Source organism: Lactuca saligna, chromosome 5 (genome assembly GCF_052625555.1).
Source record: "Lactuca saligna cultivar CGN05327 chromosome 5, ASM5262555v1, whole genome shotgun sequence".
Classification (NCBI taxonomy): Eukaryota; Viridiplantae; Streptophyta; class Magnoliopsida; order Asterales; family Asteraceae; genus Lactuca; species Lactuca saligna.
This window is the reverse complement of record NC_136421.1, coordinates 269572374-269594264: the sequence shown is the minus strand read 5'-3', so window position 1 is coordinate 269594264 and position 21891 is coordinate 269572374. Positions and strand designations below refer to the sequence as shown.

General features: G+C 34.9%; 1 pseudogene; it reads right to left on the bottom strand.

Annotated features, from left to right (window-relative positions):
- Positions 1 to 3234: 3234 nt before the first annotated feature.
- Positions 3235 to 3579, bottom strand: LOC145046657 (non-specific lipid-transfer protein 1 pseudogene; annotated as a pseudogene).
- Between the last annotated feature and the right edge of the window lie 18312 nt (positions 3580 to 21891).

Below are 21891 nucleotides of genomic sequence, written 5' to 3'. Positions count from 1 at the left end.
TTGAAGATGTGTTGGAAATCTGGACGAAGAAGCATAGTTGTGTCGTTTGGAGTTTTTTGCTAGACGTGGGGTTCTTTTCTTTTAATTAAAAATACCTACAAATTATATTGAGGGAATATTTGTTCACACACCACTTTTTTCCGTGGATGGATTAAAAGGCTAAGCGGATAAATCAGCCCCATATTTTAAAGGCAGAGTAAATTATAGTTTTGGCTCCTGTGGTTTGGTTAGATTCGCTCTTTCCGTCAAACATTTGAAAATCTGACAAGATACATCATTATGGTTTAAAGAAATTACACTACACATCCTTATTATTTAGATTTTATTTGACATTTTTTTAATATATTGTTTAATGTTTTTTACATTTACTTCATTTATATTTCTTTGATGTTTTTCTTTGAATAATTTTTTTTTTTAGTTTTTGACATATTGTTTGAATACATTTTAAATTTTTTTGACGTTATGTTAGTTTATATTTTTCAAAATAATTTTTGTAAAAATGTAAAAAAGTTCATTAAATGTGAATATTATTAACATTGAATATGTAAAAAATTAGTTTTTTTAATTGGATTAATAGATAGGCTAACCAAAATTCGAAAATGAGTTTCAAGTTATATAACATCGAATTGGAAACCATATAACTCAAAAATGAACAAAATTTCTAAAAATAAAAAAATTAACTCGAAAACATTGACATATGTGTTTAAGTTGTAGAAACTCTTATTAGCAATTGATATTCGAAACAAAATGTAAAAAAAAAAAAATTAAAACAAAAAATTTGAACTCGAAGCTATTGACATTCGTTTCGAATTTCGGATAGTCTATACTATAACACTATTAAAATAAATAATTTTATACCTATTATGTGTTAATTATACTCATATTTAAGAAACTTTTTTATATTTTTTACAAAAAAATATTTATCAAAAGCTTTACAAAAATATAAAAAAAAAAAAGATAAAAATACATTAAAAATATAGAAAAAAAATTATTTATTTTAATAGGGTTATTATATAGACTAATCGGAATTCAAAACGAGTGTCAATGACTTCGAGTTCAAATTTTTTAGTTTTAGAAAAAAAAAAATTGTTCCGAATGTCAAATGCTAATCAGATTTTCTATAACTCAAACACACGCGTCAATGTTTTCGAGTTTTTTTTTTTATTTTTAGAAATTTTGTTCATCTTCGAGGTCTATGGTTTCTAATTAACCATTATATAGTTTGAAATGGGTTTTCGAATTTCAGTTAGTCTATCTATTAATCTTATTAAAAACAAATTTATACGTAATTGATGTTAATAATATCCACATTTAGTGAATTTTTTTTATTTTTTTTTTTATTTTTTTATTTTTTTATTTTTTTTTTTACATTTTTTACAAAATATATTTTAAAAAATATAAACAAACAGAACATCAAATTAAATTAAAATGTACACAAACAATACGTCAAAAAACTACAAAAACTTATTAAAAAAACACCAAAGAAATATAAACGAACTAAATCTAAAAAACATTAAAAAATATATTCAAAAAAATATCAAATAAAATCTAAATAATAAAAATATAAATAAATAAATTAAAATGTAAGTGAAAAAAAATTAACAATAATATATATATATATATATATATATATATATATATATATATATATATATATATATATATATATATAAAAGAAAAACAAAAATATAAAAGTAAGGGTAGAATGGTCTTTTTAATTACAGTAAGGATGTACAATGCAATTTTTTTAAACCATATGGATGCACTTTGTAAAATTTTAAAAGATTAGACTAAAATTACAAATCTAACCAAACCACATGGACCGAAACTATAATTTACTCTTAAAGTTACCTTTTTGTTCATTTATATAATTTTTTTTTTTAGTTTTGGTTTTTATTAATATTACTTTTGATTCTTATAATTTCTTAATTACTTGTCTTTTGTGGTATTGTAACAAACAAAATATACTTTCAAACTTTTTATTCGGCCTCTTTCATAAGTAATTATTTGAATTAGAATTTTATTTTTATATTTTTGTATTCCACTTTGCAAAAAAGCTATCTGTGACAATACATGTGACTAAATATTAGTTTTAATTAATACTTAAAAGAAAAATGAACTTCTTATTGTTGCCCATGTTCCATGAGTTAATTATTATATAATTTATTAACTATTTCACTTAAACATATTTTCAATCATAACCGTTTATAATATACGGTTTTATTATTTTATTAAAGTCAAATGGAATGACATGCTCAATTGACATTCAGTGGATTAAAATTTACAAACGTAGAATGCATGTTTTTTTAGATATGAAGTTCAATGGTAACTCTTGGAAAAATGATACTATCTTCGTCCCAAATTAGTTGTTCACATTTGATTTTTGAAGTCTTTATTTTTCGTCTCCAATTAATTGTCTATATTTGATTTTTAAAGTCTTTATTCTTCAATTTTGACCTTAAAAATTTTCGTTTTTAATAGATAATACCTAACGCAAAATAGATGAAGGGATTGTATGTTAAATGTCTTATCATTGTTATATGTTTTATCAAGTAATATATAACACAAATAAAAATATTTAATGTTAAACTTAAAGAAAAAAAAAACTTCAAAAATCAAAAGTAGATAATTAATTTGGAAAAGAAGGAATACATTTTTAATTCTGAAATATACGTTAAATTAAACTTTATAGAATTTAATGTATTATAGAAATTTTTTGATAGAATTGTATTAAAAGCAAGATGTAAAAATGCATTTAAAAAAGGTTTGGTGGGTTATATATAGATTCCCTTAGCAAAATATACCATGTATGGTAGGGTATTTCCTAGATAAGTGATATATGATTTTTTCTTCAATTACCTAGAACTGTCACCAACATTTGCAAGTGATATATTACGATAGAAAAAAAAAAAAAAAAACGAGATTTATTGAACGTGACAAACAAGAGCAAGCACCAAATACAACCAACGAAAAAAAAACATACAAGCTAGACGCATACTACCAGAGGATGAACATCCTGCAAGAGTACATGATAGCTAGCTATCTGGAGACGGACACAAGTACGTGACACGATTATCGCCAACCTTATTCAATATTCTACTGGTTCTTAAACATGCGCCTTTCTCGTTACCACTTCATTGCACCCTGTAACCACTTTGGAATTAGACCTTGTAATCTAATATATTGTAAGATTTTATATATAGGTATGTGCTAAATTTTAATAGGATTCAAAATTTACGTTGCACAGTCAGTATCAGGGCTGATCTCGTAGGGGATGTAGACGCCACATTTCACGGGCAGGCTCCCAGCGGCATCAAGGTTGAGCCCTGGCAACATGGTGGCGGCTTGTTTCAGACACTTGCAAGCGGTCTGGCGGTCGGGGGTGGTTGCTGCAGCCTTGTTGAGATAGCTTACCCCATTACAGCATGAGGGTGGCGGTGGACCTCCTATGGTGAGGTAGCCAACACACGGTTTTATGCTACTGACCACCATCTGGCAGGTCACCACCTCACCCTCGACGGCGTTTGCTACCATGGCGCAAAGGAGTAGCACCACTGTTGCCTTTCCACCAAGTGCCATTACTTCTAGTTAGCGTGTGTTTTGAAGAGTTTAAGTGAGTTGTGGAATGTGGAATATCATTGGGTTGGACTCTATTTATAGAGCTGAAAGGTAGAACTATTATAATAAACAAAATAGTTTTTTTTTTTTATATGTAAATGAAAATATTTTAAAATATCACGAATTATGTTTGATTTATTTTTAAAAAAGAAGAAGAAGAAATGGAGAATGATGAAAATTTAGCAATTACCAAATAAGTTTTGATATAAATGTATCTTAATACTAACTCCTGATGCAAACATCACATAACGTCTTAATGTACTTTCTTTTCGAAAACAGTTTTTAGAAGTTTGAATCGTAATTATAAATAGGTACAAACAGCAATCAACTACTAATTTATATCACCTAATTAACTTTAATTCTTTTGTATTTTTTTGGTTGTGTTGTTGTTTATAGTCTTGTATATTTGCTACTCATCCGTTGGCATTATTTTTAATTCTCCTTGTTCTATAAAAAATCTATAATTTTATTGTCATAAGTTTTAAGTTTCAACGATTCAATATTTTTTTTATCCTAAGAGAATCTAATGTGTAAAAGATAGTATACCAACTTGAGATAACTTGAAAACAATTTCATATAATAAAGACCCCAAAAAACTTATGACATAAAAGATATAGACTTAACTGAAAATAAAAATCTAGTTTTATATTTATAATTCCTAATAAACCATATTGGTGATTAACAGTTAATATACCGAATAAATGACAACATAACATAGGTAAGTAAGGTGCTGAATATATGCCGAACATAAATGCATTAATATATCAATATTTTTTTATTCATCAATCTTAAAATAAAGCATAATAAAGGGATTATAAATGCCGCTTAAATAAAATAGCAAATAAATAAACAACATATAAATAATCATAACAACCATAGCTAACTGTATATATAACATAATCTAAAGGTAATCATGTTTGTTTTTAATCCATCTTAATTCAATAGTTAATATCATTTAAATGACATTGGTAAGTTATTCACTAATTGATTAGATCGGATGGTCAAATCACTAATCCTATGATTCTAAGTTGTCTGCTAGCAAGAATAGTTCGCCTAGACTTAGTATATTCGTTTATATTATGTAATGACTCAATTGATATGATCACTTCTAGGGTTAGTGACAACTTTTCAAATTGTCAGAGTTATCAGATCATTCATGAACATTAACTCAATCTTATTATGTTTAACCTAAGGATGCGGTCAGCCACTAATCCTGCTACCTACCTCATTAATAAAATTTTGGACCACTAATGTTAGCAAAACAACATGATACAAGATACATAATTTAAACATTAGATCATGCACTCAGTTATATAAAAATAAAAAAATCCAGATTAATACGTATGGGTCTTTAATTGAGCATACACATAACAAATTAAATAACTTTCAATAAAAAATATCAATTACTCAAACAAACTAAGGTTTCACAAATAACAAATAATCATAAAGGGTTTAATCATAAATCTTAAGAAAATATATATATATATATATATATATATATATATATATATATATATATATATATATATATATATATATATATATATATATATATATGTAATAAATTAGCTAACTAGTTATAGACAGAAAAGTGAACTAGTTGATAATCTAATTATTCTTCCTTCGATCTTCAAAATTTTGCTTCCATACGGCTTCCTCTGGTTTTGATATTCTAGATGCCTGTTATTTTATTATATATCCTTGCTTTGGACGAACTTTAGAATCTATTTAAAGTTTTTTCAGATTCGACTTAAAACGCGACGAAAAATAAAAAAAATCTTAAAATTATTTGAAGAACATTCATATTTATTTCCATGCTTAACTCTAGTTGTCTTTCTTGCCCAATACTTCACCAAATTATGTCCAAAATTGTCTTTTTCATCTATTATTTCACCAACATGCCCTTTTCAGCTACATAATATACATATAATGCAAATAAGTATCATTTTAACCTTAAGTTATGCATATAAGTATTAAATACATCAATTACAATATGTATAATTTAGGAAAATTAACATCCTAATACCTAATTGGCATTTAATAGATTAAATTCAAACATTGTGGGATGTCATATTGACACTCAACGAATATGGATTTCAATGACTATTTAACTCTTTAATGGGAAAAAGAAAACCTTTTAACTATCAAAAATATGTTTTATTGAACTTTATAGAATTCAATGCATTGAGGAAAATTAATTTAGAATTGTACTAAAAGTAAAATGATGATGTGTCAATCCAATAAACTCTAATAAGTTTAATGCAATATTGATGTCGTAAAAATTTCTTTTACTAAATTTATATTTTTCGTACTTTTATTCACATGATGGATATCAATGTATCACATAATATGCTTTTTTTTTTTTTAACTAATTTTATTTAGAATAAGTCCAGAATCAAGTTTTTGAGAGTTTTTAGTAATTTTCAGCTTTTACTTGTCATAAAAAGTTCTAATTAAAACACGTTTGTTCATAAATAGGAGCTTAAAATTATAATTTAAAAAAGAAATAATACAAAAAGTATGTAGCTTTTCAAAGCTTTTATGATCATTTTATTTAAAGTTAAGAAGAAACAGTCAACAAGAAAAATCGATTTACTTCATAACTATATGATTTGGATTTTATACATAACCATTCCCATATAAAACCAACATCAGTGCATCTGTACTATGGGACCAACATGTATACTTCCTTATAAATAGTCAACATGAATGTCCCTAATACGTGATCGAATTTTTATGCACCTTATATGAGACTCATAAGAGTACATACTCAATATAAGAGCAATAAGAAATACATCCACAATACAATATCAACAAAAGTACATACTTAATAGGCGGTCAATTTGAGTATATTCAAATACATGACAAATAAGAGTACACCATTACAGGACCAATAAGAATACATCCCCAACATAGGACAGATATGGATTCATTCCTAATATGAAACAAAGAAGACTATACTCAATAATGATGATAACGCATTGACTAATCAAATACTAACTCAATTACTCACTTTGATATGTTTAGATCGGATGATGTTCACTTACTTGTGCTTTTTTACATCCAAACGTATAACGACTTCTTATTACCATTCCAAGGTATTCAATGATTAAGACATGCCCTTTTGTTAGTGTTCAACTATATAAGTGCTATATTTTACCCAAAGTTTAGCTCTAAGTTTTCCTTTATGGTAATGGAGTTTATTTATCTCAACTACAACTCCAATTAACTCCTTTTATATTAACAACTTCTTTTCGAAGGTTCAAATTCCCAATTGTTCCATTTATGAGTTCAACTTGTGACATCCCCAATTTCACGGCCAGAAAAGACCGATTTGTTTATGCTTTGTTCTAAAATCAGAGTAATCCTTTTTAAGGAAAACAGTTGCGGAATTTGTTCCAAAAACAAAATATGATAAAATTTATCAAAACGTTTCTCAAAGAGAATGTATTTTCATTAAATAATAAAACCTCGGGATGTCATGTTCCGATACAGACCATAAGCATAAATAATATAAAATAGACCTTACAACAGTTATTTATAACTACTGATCTATAATTCAAAATCTCTCGTCAAGTCCACCAACTTATACTCTTGTGCCATTACCTCTAATGCAAAGAAAACTGAGTGGGTCAGGCTTGGGAGCCTGGTTAGCATATAGGGTTTCCAACCCACACTAATATAATTATTATATTCAATCATCAAACAATCAACCCAATTACCCGTCCCCATTATCTTCTTTATTTCTTAAGGTTTTACCCTATGAATCAACTATCCTTTATTCACTCGTTCCTAAGGATTTACCTATGGAATCGGCACGTAGTCCATTGTTGCCAAAGTTTATCTATCATGTACTAAGTCCATAGTTATCAGGCGCTAACTCCATAGTTACCAATGTTCACTTAACAGTAGGCGCTAACTCCATAGTCACCAAGGTTTATACAATAGGCACGAAGTCACATCGTCACCAAGGTTTACTCGATGGGCACTAAGTCGCATAGTTGCCAGGGTTTACTTAATAGGCACGAAGTCACATCGTCACCAAGGTTTACTCGATAGGCACTAAGTCGCATAGTCGCCAGGGTTTACTTAATAGGCACGAAGTTACATCGTCACCAAGGTTTACTCGATAGGCACTAAGTCGCATAGTCGCCAGGGTTTACATAATAGGCACTAAGTCACATCGTCACCAAGGTTTATCTAATGGTAGGCGCTAACTCCATAGTCACCAACTATCCCATCTACCCTTGTTCTACCCAACATTTTTGTAGATATAAACACTTACATAGTTTAAATCATTTAACACTTGTATAAAACATCAATTCCATGCCCATTTCAAATAGACAAATAATATATAACACATAGCACATATTTCATAGCTAATACTTTATATTTATGTGTTAGAAGAAAGTAGCTATACACTCACACGTATAAACAACAATATATATACACATAACACGTATTTTATAAAATACTTCATATCTATGTGTAAGATGAAAGTGACTATACACTCACTTGATCAGAAAATGATCGGACAACACTACGGCTCTAAGAGTAAATATTCTTCGGTGAAACCGGGATCACTTCACACACCGGGTTTCTCGCGGATAGAGCTTCGGCTCGGAAACTCTTTTCTTCTCGGGATCTTCAGGCTTCGGTACTTGCTTCGGGTCTCGGGGTTGATACTGGGGCATTGGGATATTTCTTGCATGCAAATCGAGGTAAAACAGGAGAGAGAGGAGAGAAAATAGCAACCCTAAACGGCTGGCCCTTCAAATCTATTTATAGGGAAAATTTGGCCCTTGCCACGACGTGGCACCCTTTTTCCACGTCGTGGGCTTGGTCGTCACTGCATACGTCATCGTAAGTTGTGTCTAGGGGACTCCCGGAGGTGTCAGGAGACTTGCCACGTCGTGGTCTCTGACACAGCTTTGGGGTTCGCGCCCCGAACTTTAGAAATTCTTAACTTTCGCATACGAACTTCATTTTCGACGTTCTTTATATCGACGCGAAGGTGAGATTATGCTCTACAACTCTCGTTTAGACTCCATTGGCTAATTTTGATTTTATTTTTAATATATTATAATTATATTACTTATATATTATTTTTAGTAGGTCGGGACAGGAAAACTCCGTTATAAACTCATAACTCCTTCGTCTGACATCCGTTTTCATCCGTCTTTCTATAGTTGCACTACTATCGATGATATATTTAATTCTCATTTAGATTTTTTTGGATAAATATCTCTCTAACGTAAATTCACTATTTACGTCGCGCTTTGTCGTGCCGGTTCTGTCGCGAAACTTCGACAGGTCATAACTTCTTCGTTATAACTCGAATTTTGGCGTTATTTATATGCACGGAAACCTTGTGACATATACTACAACTTGGTTAAGATTAATTCTTCTAAATAATCTTCCATCAAAAAGTCATTTTTTATGCTTATCGTCTTAAAACTGACTAGCCCTGATCTACGGGCGTTACAATTATCTCCCCCTTAGGATGATTACGTCCCGGAATCATCAACGAAACAGGATTCATATACTAACTCCATACATTATCTCTCCATCCTAAGTAATAACCATGATGCTCAGTCCTTCATCTGCTCTTCTTACTATGATGGGTTTTCAATCGTAACCTTCAAGTTACAAAATAAATCCTTATTGCGAACTCTTTCTTCTTCTTAGGATAAATACATTCCTTTATCCATGATAACAGACTGATGGGTCGTGTTCTAAAGACCTCTCATCGTATGATGAAACGCTTAGACTCAAGTCTCTTAGAGTCAAATTCCAGAATGGAATATACCTTCCTTCATATTCTAATGTGATATAATCACATTTTTACATGCAGCATTTCTAGCTACAAGCTTCCTTAACAACGAGCATGATGCCATCGATCGCATTGATTTCAATCTTCTGACTTAAGTCAAATGCTACATTGAACTCAGTTCTCTGAACCACGTAACAAACTCATCGTAGTCAGACTCAATTTGATATGACCACTAGGGTCAGGATATCAATCATCTTTTTAGTCATTACCGAAACAATGGTAACAACATACTTGAATAAAACGAAATCAATTACTAGCTTCTTGGTAACCTTGTGACTTTCCCTGATCCAAGCGTGAGTCCTGTGCTTCCAGTAGTATAGATCTATACTACTATTCACACCTACTCATACTCATCCCAAGTATTGTCTCTTAGTCCCCAAGTCCTAAAATCATCAAACAATTTAACACATACGAATGCGTCCAATTAATCATAAAAATTTTCCTAGACTCTACTAGGACTTCTTCCATGCGTATCTTCTATCATCAATCATACTTCAACTCGATTGGTGATGGAAATTCTAGATTATGGGACAACTTCAAGAATTACATCAATCGTTCCATCATCCTGCCAATCGAAGGTGTACTTCAGACGTACCGTACTCCTCTAAACGTTCCGTTATTTTATCAAACATAAACTAAAGGCAAGACACCACTCTTACGATATCTTCCGATAGGTGTCATTTACTTTCATAAGCCTTTCATTTCCTCCATTTACTCAATTCTCTACGAGTCTTCACCATAACGTTTTGTACATCCAAGCAGACGTTCGGTGCACCAGACGAGAATTTAAGATAAGAAAGCTTTATTTACGATAGACGTATAAATCTCCTTATCACTCCGAATCGTTTACATGCTAGTTCTAATATCGTAGTCGTACGCTTAGAATCCTAAACACATAAGGTTTCCAGATCCGATCGGCAGCAGACCATAGATCCAAACAAATAATTTCATATATAGCAAACATATAGCATTTAGCACATAAAAGCATTTTAGACATCTTTCCTAAAATATACTAGTCCTCATGCCTAAAATATGGTAGACACTCATCTCACAATCATCGCTTAGCATTCTACTTTTAAGTCTAGAAATCCTACAAATTCCTAGTTTGCTTAAACTAATGCTCTGACACCAACTGTGACATCCCCAATTTCGTGGCCAGAAAAGACCTATTTGTTTATGCTTTGTTTTAAAATCAGAGTAATCCTTTTTAAGGAAAACAATTGCGGAATTTGTCCCAAAAACAAAATATGATAAAATTTATCAAAACGTTTCTCAAAGAGAATGTATTTTTATTAAATAATAAAACCTCGGGATGTCATGTTCCGATACAGACCATAAGCATAAACAATATAAAATAGACCTTACAACAGTTATTTATAACTACTGATCTATAATCCAAAATCTCTCGTCAAGTCCACCAACTTATACTCTTGTGCCATTACCTCTAATGCAAAGAAAACTGAGTGGGTCAGGCTTGGGAGCCTGGTGAGCATATAGGGTTTCCAACCCACAATAATATAATTATTATATTCAATCATCAAACAATCAACCCAATTACCCATCCTCATTATCTTCTTTATTTCTTAAGGTTTTACCCTAAGAATCAACTATCATTTATTCATTCGTTCCTAAGGATTTTCCTAAGGAATCAGCATGAAGTCCATTGCTGCCAAAGTTTATCTATCATGTACTAAGTCCATAGTTATCAGGCGCTAATTCCATAGTCACCAAGGTTCACTTAACAGTAGGCGCTAACTCCATAGTCACCAAGGTTTATACAATAGGCACGAAGTCACATCGTCACCAAGGTTTACTCGATAGGCACAAAGTCGCATAGTCGCCAGGGTTTACTTAATAGTCACGAAGTCACATCGTCACCAAGGTTTACTTGATAGGCACTAAGTCGCATAGTCGCCAGGGTTTACTTAATAGGCACGAAGTCACATCGTCACCAAGGTTTACTAGATAGGCACTAAGTCCATAGTCACCAAAGTTTATCTAACGGTAGGCGCTAACTCCATAGTCACAAACTATCCCATCTACCCTTCTTCTACCCAACATTTTTGTAGATATAAATACTTACACAGTTTAAATCATTTAACACTTGTATAAAACATCAATTCCATGCCCATTTCAAATAGACAAATAATATATAACACATAGCACGTACTTCATAGCTAATACTTTATATTTATGTGTTAGAAGAAAGTAGCTATACACTCACACGTATAAACAACAATATATATACACATAACACGTATTTTATAAAATACTTCATATCTATGTGTAAGATGAAAGTGACTATACACTCACTTGATCAAAAGATGATCGGACAACACTACGGCTCTAAGAGTAGATATTCTTCGGTGAAACCGGGATCACTTCACACACTGGGTTTCTCGCGGACAGAGCTTCGGCTCGGAAACTATTTTCTTCTCGAGATCTTCGGGCTTCGGTACTTGCTTCGGGTCTCGGGGTTGATGCCGGGGTGTCGGGATATTTCTTGCATGCAAATCGAGGTAAAACGGGAGAGAGAGAGGAGAGAAAATAGCAACCCTAAACGGCTGGCCCTTCAAATCTATTTATAGGGCAAATTTGGCCCTTGCCATGTCGTGGCACCCTTTTTCCACGTCGTGGGCTTGGTCGTCACTGCATACGTCATTGCATGTTGCGTATGGGGGACTCTCGGAGGTGTCAGGAGACTTGCCACGTCGTGGTCTCTGACACAGCTTTGGGGTTCGTGCCCCGAACTTCAGAAATTCATAACTTTCGCATACGAACTTCGTTTTCGACGTTCTTTATATCGATGCGAAGGTGAGATTATGCTCTACAATTCTCGTTTAGAATCCATTGGCTAAATTTGGATTTATTTTTCATATATTATAATAATATTACTTATATATTATTTTTAGTAGGCCGGAACAGGAAAACTCCTTTATAAACTCATAACTCCTTCGTCTGATGTCCGTTTTCGTCCGTCTTTCCGTCGTTGCACTACTATCGATGAGATATTCAATTCTCTTTTAGATTTTTTTGGATAAATATCTCTCTAACGTAAATTCACTATTTACGTCGCGCTTTGTCGTGCCGGTTCTGTCGCGAAACTTCGACAGGTCATAACTTCTTCGTTATAACTCGGATTTTGGCGTTCTTTATATGCACGAAAACCTTGTGACATATAATACAACTTGGTTAAGATTAATTCTTCTAAATAATATTTAATCAAAAAGTCATTTTTGATGCTTATCATCTTAAAACTGACTAGCTCTGATCTACGGACGTTACACAACTCCTATACGGATTAACATGGATTTGGCATCCATTAAGTTAAATTGATTATTCAAATTTCAACAAAGCTTAATCTGTTAATTCAAATTAACTACGAGTATGGATTAAACACAAATGATCAATCCCATCCTGCAATCTTAAACCCTAAGCTCTTACTTCATCACTTACATTGATAGATAATGAAATGTATTTACGTACTCATCATAAGGTGAAATCAAATAACTAATTATGATAAGTTTCATGTATGTACATCAATTTATTATTTTGCATCATAGATTTCACTCTTTCTATTTCATACCACTAATCCTAGATTTAATATATCACCATGAAGACAAAACAAGAATATTACCTTGTGTAAATATAAATAGATTAATCCAAACTCTTCTAATATGTATATATGTATTTAATTGTTGTTCTTATCATCAAAATAATCCTCATTTTCCCCTAAACTACAATGATTGACATAAAATACAAAAATGCACAAAAAAAAACGTTTCACATTTATATTTCAGAACCATCAATGTATTTTGGTAATTACACAACATAACAAGAAGCTATCAAAAGTACATACAACGTTTATCCACGGCTTAAACATGGTATTACAAAGTATTTAGCAATACGTATAATATTCCTATAAGTAGACTTCTACTTCTCCATTGCAACCTTCCCTTTGATTGGATCATTAGTTCATGTAAACATGATTGTAGTCATAATATAAGCCTAACTGTCACACCCCCGAACCAGAAGACAGAAACGTTCGGGGGCTTGTGCGTGACTTCAGACTTCATCTTGAAATATCATTACAGTGAATATAAATGGAACATAACATCATCATCACTATGCATACTATAATACAACTGCCATTGTTTACATCAAGTACAATCTTTTAAATTTCATGACCAAAACATTCAACGTATGATTTTTAACAGTAAACAAAACAAAATCCCATATTCTTGCTAATTCTTCCGCTTAACGAGTCCCTGAGAATACAAGTTATTTTGAAAACGTCAACATATAATGTTGGTGAGTTCGTAAGCATGTTTTATTGAAAAGTTTTGTATGGTTCATAAAACACCAGAAAATCCAATATTTTCTGTAAATTAGTTTGAAAGTAATGTGTCAAAATTAAGTATTAATGCATGTGTGTTTTCTGCTTTTGGAATGTATAAATAAACAAAAATGTAATCCAGATATAAAGACCCTGTATTTTCCATCTTTAAGTAGAAGGTAATGTATAAATGTATTTATCCCAGAAAATCTGATATTTTCTGCTTATAAAAGTATCGTAATCATAAAATTTCCAAGACCGGGTATCGATGTATGTATGTTTTTAGTATCGTCTAGATTTGTATAAATATACCAAAATCTTTGAGGAACTTAGTCTCTAAGTGAGCCGTTACAACCATGCTTGATAATAACTAATTCGCATGTCTTGGCTGATAAGTTTAAAAATAAACTTTAAGATCGATTAGAACTATGAAACAGGTAGAGAAATAACCAGATAAACAATTAAGAACAAGCTAATGGATCAAAAGGTGTCGAATGATTTAATAAACAATCCTCAGAAGAGCTCGATAAAGAACATCAACTGTAGAGGATTTTAGGGTTTACAATAATCAATGAGAGTGACGACCGCTACTATACGCATACATGCATGCATATATTTATAATAAAACCCTAACCGTTTTTCTAAGAAAAAGAAGGCTAATCTAGACAAACACGGATTGACAAGCCCAATCCGGCTGTAAAACAAAAGGGCCCAAGACGCAACTCAATAATCTTCAACAATGTCCCCCTTTGCGTCTTTGGCACAGAGTCTTCATTCCCTTTTAACAGCAGAAGGCTTCTTCACCGTCTCAAAAATCCTCGGTATAATAGCCAGAATGTGATGCCTGAAAGTGATATACCACCAAAGCATATCAGTGAAGTTCTTCTTGTCTGCTGTAGAGTTCTGCTTGCATCGGTGAATGATGTTTATGATATGCTCCAGACAATTTGTTGAAAACAGATGCTTGTCCACCAAAGCAAACAGAAACTTGTGCTTGTCGCCTCTTGTGAACATGACCGTCAGATTTGAAGAGTCAATTTGCCCTAACTTCATTTTGTGTACGTCTCCTGTCTTGGAAGTAGGCTTGACGGTCGGTTTCTTGTTCATTATTTTTGCTATTTCCTGATCCATAGTGGCAAGCTCATGGATATAGGAAGCCAACATTCTTTTGAGATGTTTCAGAATCGGTTCATACTCTCTTTGATTGGAGAGAAGAATGTTGTATAGCAGAATCCAATCATGAGGATTCAGACTGGGAAGATCTGCCAGAGAAATAAAATGTTCTATGTTGGCCGTTCCTCTGTTGACTTTGAAGTTAACGTTCACAAATTTCCCAGCCTGTGTTGGTTTCAGTACCTTAACTTTAATTATCTTCTGTGCACTCCATGTCAAGTACTGTGGTTGACCATACTTCAAATAAAAATCTATTAATTCTCTGTCAACCTTCAAGTTTGGATGAGGGACATCAGCAGTGACATCGAAGCAATGAAATGTAAAGGCCTTTCATGTGATTGGCATGTCAAACTGCGAGTCTTTGGTATTCTCACACTCAAAGGATGCAATCGGTTCCAACCAATATATGGAGGGAAACTCAATCGCTTGATTGATGAGTGTGTCTCTGTCCCATTATGGGAACAGAGTCTTCTTGGCTTGTAGAGCATCCTCATCCTCCTTGATTCTTCTTTCTTTGGCCTCGGCCTCTCGAGCTATTTTCAGTGTTTCATCCAGCTCTTTATCTCTTTTCTTTCGTTGAAGAGCTTCAGCGATAGTTTCATCGGTATCTGACTCGCTCTCAACAAGAAATTGTTTTCCAGAACTCGAAGCTAAATTAACCTTCGGTTCTGTCTTTGGTATACCCTCCTCTCCCCCTTGTCGCGGAAGAACAAGCTTCTCCGAGACACCCTTCATTTTGCTCAAGATGTTAATCGCAGGAAGAAGTTTAGCCTGGAGATGATGTCTGATGGTAAGGGTAAGAAAGGGATCATGATTGTCAAGGACAGTTGTCAACATATTCTTGACATCACCAGCGCAACCTTGAAGAACAGCCCGCTGAGTTTTCAGCAAAGAGATTTCTTGTTGTGCCTGAGCCAGTTGGATCTTCTGAAGGTCAATAGTTGCCTGATGTTTGACAAGATCTTCTTTTAAGGTGCTCTCTGCTGCTAGAGAAGCAAAACGTGAATCCAAAGATTGGAGAAAAGAGGTGGATTCAGTTTTGAGGTCAGCACACAGAGCCTCAAACTTGGAGGTTTCACCCTGAAGGGTAGCCGAAAAGGAGTCTACAGACGTCTGAAACTTGGCCGCATTAGCATCAGCATGTGCTTTGAGAGAATCAAGAAAGATCTGAGTTGTGTGAACAACCTTAGAGACTTCCTTTGTAGCTTTGGAGCATGAAGCAGCTGAGTTGTCAATGGCATCGGTGGAATGATCCAGAGCATCAGTATACGTCTTGATCGTAGACTCGATAAAGGCTTTCAGCACCACACCCCCATAGGCTTTATTATCAGCCAACAAACTATCGAGTTTGTCATGAATTTCTTGAAGCTGCTGATTGGTAATAGGGGTATCGGCATCAGTATCTATGGGAATCCGGTATGGGCTATAATAAAGAGAATCGTACTCTTCATCATCACCGCCCAAGGTAGCACCGGAGGTGGAGGATGGAGAAGGTGATGGTGGGACGTTGATGACGGGGGTTTCAACCACAGTAGTAGCCCCTATATCAGATACATTGACTGTTACTGGTGGTTGGGAAGAGGTGGTAGTGACGGATTCGGTGATGATTGGAGTGGGGATCGAAGATGTAGGAATAGTAACAGAGAAAGGAATGGTTGAAGTCGGTAAGGAGGTGGGTTCTTTTGTAGTGGGAGGGATGAGGATAGGAACAGAAAGTGGGACCTTCTGTTTCGGTGATGGGGGTGGGGATGGAATTTTAGGAGAAGGTGGAGGAGTGGGTGGTTTTGTAATTATGGGAAATGCTGGTGGAGAGGGAAGATGAGTATCTGTAGGAGAGGATGGTTGTTGAGGAGACTGAGCAGGAGTGGGCTCTGTTGGAGAAGCATGAGGAGCAGCAGCCTCTGCGTCTGATTGGTCATTTTGAGCAGAGCCAGGAGAAGGGGATCCTTTGGCCCTTTTAGCCATCTTCTTAACCTTCTTTGATTTGGACTGAGAAGGTTCATCTGCATCATGTTTTCGTTTGGTGGATCTTGGCTTTCTCTCTTTTTTCGATTCAGATTCTTTCTTCTCTTATTTCTCCTTTTTACCAGCCCTCTTGCCACGGTTGGCAGGTTGATCAAGGGCTTCCAAGGCGGCTTTCTGTTCGTCAGACAGAACTCTTGGAGGCAAGGGAGTTCTGGTGCTATAGTCAGCCATGATCTTGCTGTGAAGCGTGACACACCTGTACATGGATTTAGGGATTAATCTATAATGTAGAAACTTACTTGGATCAGAAACAATAATCTTCTTAGTGTGGTAAGAAGCTATTGAAGCCAGAAGAGCATCCTTCATCACAGGGATTTCTAGGGAATCCATGGCTTTCTTCGTGATGAGCGTCCAGAAACGTCCGCAAGAGATCTCGGAGTACCGGGTTGAGGTGTTTAGACTCTGAATGACTTGAGACTAGATTATGGAGCCATAATCTAGGTTGATGCCGTTGTAAATACCATAGAGAATGGTGAGAAATCCTTTGCTCGTGGTATCAGAACCACCACATCGTTCCGCTAAACCCTTGATTAAAAGGGTAAGCAAGCCATTCCACTGAGAAGGAAGACAGGATTTCTTGACCTTTGCGATTGTTGTAAGAACATCGATGTAACCCATCTCGTACATCATCGAGAAAAGTTGGGTAGTTGTGACAAAATCCGGTGAGATGACGGAAGAATCAACTGCAAGCCCTAGAAGAGAGCAAAACTTGGTTTTCGAAACGGAGGTTTTCTTGTCATGGATGGTGAAGTAGATACAATCTTTGTGTTTGTCATAACTTGGTGTTGTGTAGACTTGAGAAAGCAGGGACATCGGAACGGCTTCCACCTGCGTGAGTGCCAACAGCAATGGGGAATAATTTAGACATTCCACCACATGGAGCATGTACGCATCATATAAGAAAGGGGTCATCTCGATAATCATATTCTGATTAGGCTTGATGGAAAGCAAAGATGAAGATGCAGTTTGATCGTGTGCAGAAGAAGAAGTCGCCATTGTTGAATTGAAGAAGAAGATGAACAGTGGAAACTTTTCAGAGAGAGAGATTACGTGTGTGGTAAATGCCAAAGAACACGATCACCCCTTATTTATACCGTTCACTGGAGAGAGAAAATTGTGATGATGAGGGAACCAAAACGTCGCCTGAAAAAGCTCGATTGGATGTTATGGTTTATCCCAGGAATACGTCAGCACACGTGGGTGTGAAACGAATCAATTGCACGCGCCCAAATCGTATTTTTGTACCGTTTGAAATTCCTTGTGCCCTTGTTTGGACACAACTGAAACTTAAAACCACATACCAAACAACAATCAGAATGTTGGAAATATTAATTTTCGTGCATAAGAGTGTGAAAGATAAAGAAATAAATCAAAGGTGTTTGAGATGTGAGTGTTGTCTATAAAGAAGACAGAAAGCGGAAGATTCTGGGCAAGAATCACTTCCTTCAAAGCCAAGAGAGACTTGTGTGGGTTCTCTAGAAATACGATCAATTGTCTGTTAATAAACAATGAAAGGCATCTTTTGATCATAGGCTGTGGGGTGGCTGTCCTATAACCGAACATCAAGTCTCAACATAAAACTGAGTGTTGGCAGAGGTACCTGTGAGACCGATGTGATCTGTTGAATAGGTAGGTGGGAATTTTCTTGTGACAAGCATGGGATAAACAGAAATCTCAAAAAAAAAAATTAAACTGGACCTCTTTGGGAAGAAATGTCTTAGGAAGAGACGATTTCATAAAAGATCACGCAAAAAGAAAATGAGATTTCCAAGTAACATTTTGAGTATAACACACACCGTCAATTCATTTTAGGTATTGGATGTTGGGTTTCACTAGGAACGTGGTAAGCGAATCCAAGATCATAAACACAGATGTTGTGTAACCATAAGCTTCAGTGGTAAAGACCGAAAGCATCAAGGGTTACTTTAAGGAATCGAAGGTAAATGTAGAATTTGAGGAGGTGGTTAAGAGACCGAATGTACCTTCTTCTACAGAAGCGGGACAAAGCAGAGCAACTCATGTTTCAAATGAGAAGAGTAAGGTAGCTCTAGACCGAGTGTTGAAAAATAGCCTGATTGGGAAGAAACGATAGGTATTGATCGAATCATTAAGGCTTACTCAAGGTCATAGAGGCTTGTGACAACATACAGCAACATGCTTCTAGGGACGTCTAACTAGTCTGAGAGAAAAATAAAACATACCTGGGTGAACACTAGCGAAGGTGATACTTGTATTTACCTGTGCAAAGCTTACACCAACCAGGACTGGGAGTGGTGGAAATAAGTAAGAAACAGAATAGAAACAGAAAGACAAAATGTTTTTGTGATTTTGAAATTTTTCTGAAAAAGAAATAAAAACAGAAAGATAAAATGTTTTTGTGATTTTGAAATTTTTCTGAAAAAGAAATAAAAACAGAAAGATAAAATGTTTTTGTGATTTTGAAATTTTTCTGAAAAAGAAATAAAAACATAAAGATAAAATGTTTTTGTGATTTTGAAATTTTTCTGAAAAAGAAATAAAAACAGAAAGATAAAATGTTTTTGTGATTTTGAAATTTTTTTTTTGAAAAAGAAATAAAAACAGAAAGATAAAATGTACAACATAAAAAAATGAAGCAGAGATAGACCGAGCGATCTGTGTATTTCGGTGACGTTAAATCTCCAGAGCAGAGCGAGACCGAGCGGTCTGTCTATTTCGGTTCCATTAAATCTCCAGAGCAGAGAGAGACCGAGCGGTCTGTATATTTTGGTTCCCAATTCTTAGTTAGAGATTTGAGGATTCGGGACCGACTCTCCTACCATCATACCTAAGCCTTGTATAATTTTGTTGAAAGTCGCTTCAGGAAGAGCTTTGGTAAAGACATCGTCCAACTGATCAGTGGTTCGAACAAAGTGTACTTCAACGTTTCCATCTTCCACGTGATCTTTGATAAAGTGATACCTCAGTGCTATGTGCTTGGTCTTGGAGTGTTGCACTAGGTTATGACAAATCCTAATTGCACTTTCAAAGTCACAATATAGTGGGATCTTTTTCATATTGAGTCCATAGTCTCGGAGTTGACTCTGGATCCAAATCACTTGAGAGGTACAGGAAGCAGCGGCAATGTATTCTGCTTCAGCAGTAGACAAAGACACGCACGTTTGTTTCTTTGACTGCCAGCTAACCAACTTCCCATCGAGGAATTGGCAGCCGCCAGTGGTGCTTTTCCTGTCGAGACCACAACCACCAAGGTCTGCATCTGAGTAGGCTTGAACGAAGAAGCCTGAGTTAGAAGGGTACCACAAACCTAAAGAGGTAGTTCTCTTGAGATAACGGAATATGTTCTTCACTGGAAGCAAGTGAGGCTCCCGTGGATTTTCCTGAAACCGAGCACAGTAACAAACAGAAAACATTATGTCAGGCCTGCTAGCAGTAAGATACATTAGAGAACCTATCATTTGACGATAAAGTGTAAGATCAACAGCCGGTTTATCTAGGGATGGAGTGAGTTTAGTGCCGAACGCCATTGGGACTTTGACCTTTGAATCTCCCATCATGCCAAATTTTGCTAAGAGAGTCTTTGTGTAAGCTTCCTGGTTGATAAAGATGCCTTCAGGTCCCTGTCTAATATTTAAACCAAGGAAAAATTTAATGGGACCCATCGAGCTCATTTCAAATTTAGTCTCCATCAGCTTTCTGAATTCAGCTGTTAGACTAGGATTCGTAAAGCCAAAGATGATATCATAGACATAAATTTGAACGATCATAAGGTGGTTACCTTCCTTTTTGCGAAAGAAGGTTGGGTCAACCGAACCTTGTTTGAATTTGGACATCTTTAAAAATTTAGTCAGCGTTTCATACCAGGCTCTTGGTGCTTGTTTCAGACCATACACGGCTTTATCCAAAATGTAACAATGATCAGGATACTTTTCATTCACGAATCCAGGAGGTTGCTCCACATACACAGTTTCTTCGAGATCGCCATTGAGAAATGCACACTTGACGTCCATTTGAAAGACCTCAAAGTTTTTGTGAGCAGCATAGGAAAGAAATATTCTCACTGATTCCAGCCTAGCTACAGGAGCGAAAGTCTCTTCATAGTCAATGCCTTCCTCCTGACAGTATCCTTTTATGACCAGACGTGCTTTGTTTCTTATAACGTTCCCTTCCTTGTCAAGTTTGTTCCTAAAGACCCATTTGAGACCAACAACCGAGGCATCTGGAGGAGTTCGAATAAGACGCCAGACTTTGTTCCTTTCAAATTCATTCAGTTCGTCTTGCATAGCTTGAACCCAATCGGAGTGATCAAGAGCAGTGTTAACTGTCTTTGGTTCAACTTTTGATACGAATGAGTTAAACATGCAGAATTCGACTTTTGAGAACAAAGATGCTTGTTTTGCCTTAAGTTGTGATCGAGTCAGAACTGTTTCAGAGATATTACCAACAACTTGAGAGACAGGATGATCTCTGGTCCATTTAGTGAGAGGAGGGAAGTTTGGATCAAAAGATGGATCTAATTCAGCATTTATTATTTCTTCTGGTTCGGACAGACTGTCGAAGTCGTATGACATATCAGCATGCTCCTCCTTGACAAATGATCTTACAGGGATGTCTTGTGAATCTTGAGCTACAGTGGTTTCTTGTGGTGTTGAGCTTTCGGGCGTTGATGCACCTTCGGTTGGTGAGGCACTTTCGGATGGTGAAGCACTTTCGGTTGGCAATGTGCTTTCAGTTGAAGGTTGAGACTTTAGCTCCCCCTCAACTTGTGAAATTGGCGGGGATGAAGGTGGATCCTCCCCCTCGACTGATGGTGGACACTCCCCCTCGACTGATGGTGAACACTCCCCCTCAACTGACGTATTGTGTTGGGGAGGGTCTTGTGAACCTGATTCTTCTTCATTCATTCTTCTTGCAGCATCGTCAATAA